Below are 335 nucleotides of genomic sequence, written 5' to 3'. Positions count from 1 at the left end.
CGAACAAATAAGCTGCAAGCCTTCTAGAGATGTAGGCCTCAAGTTTGACTCTGAGATGGAAGTAAAATGAGTCTCTTTGGGTTGACGGTAATTGCAAATGTGGCTCTCTACAAGCTGTGATATCAGCACCACTGCATGTCATTTAGGGATTGTGGTCTCTCTCTTACACCTAAGTGACACAGAGGGACTTGTAATTTAATAATTTTGTCACATCCTGTCCCTGCAGTTGATCTCGTTGGAGCTGGAGATAATTTATAAATGCATTATTGTTACGAAGAATTCTATTCCCACCAAAACAAGCAGTTTCAATATAATTTATGGGGTAAAAGATTATA

Source organism: Paroedura picta, chromosome 7, assembly GCF_049243985.1.
Source record: "Paroedura picta isolate Pp20150507F chromosome 7, Ppicta_v3.0, whole genome shotgun sequence".
NCBI classification, from domain to species: domain Eukaryota; kingdom Metazoa; phylum Chordata; class Lepidosauria; order Squamata; family Gekkonidae; genus Paroedura; species Paroedura picta.
Note: the sequence above shows the minus strand (reverse complement) of the source record.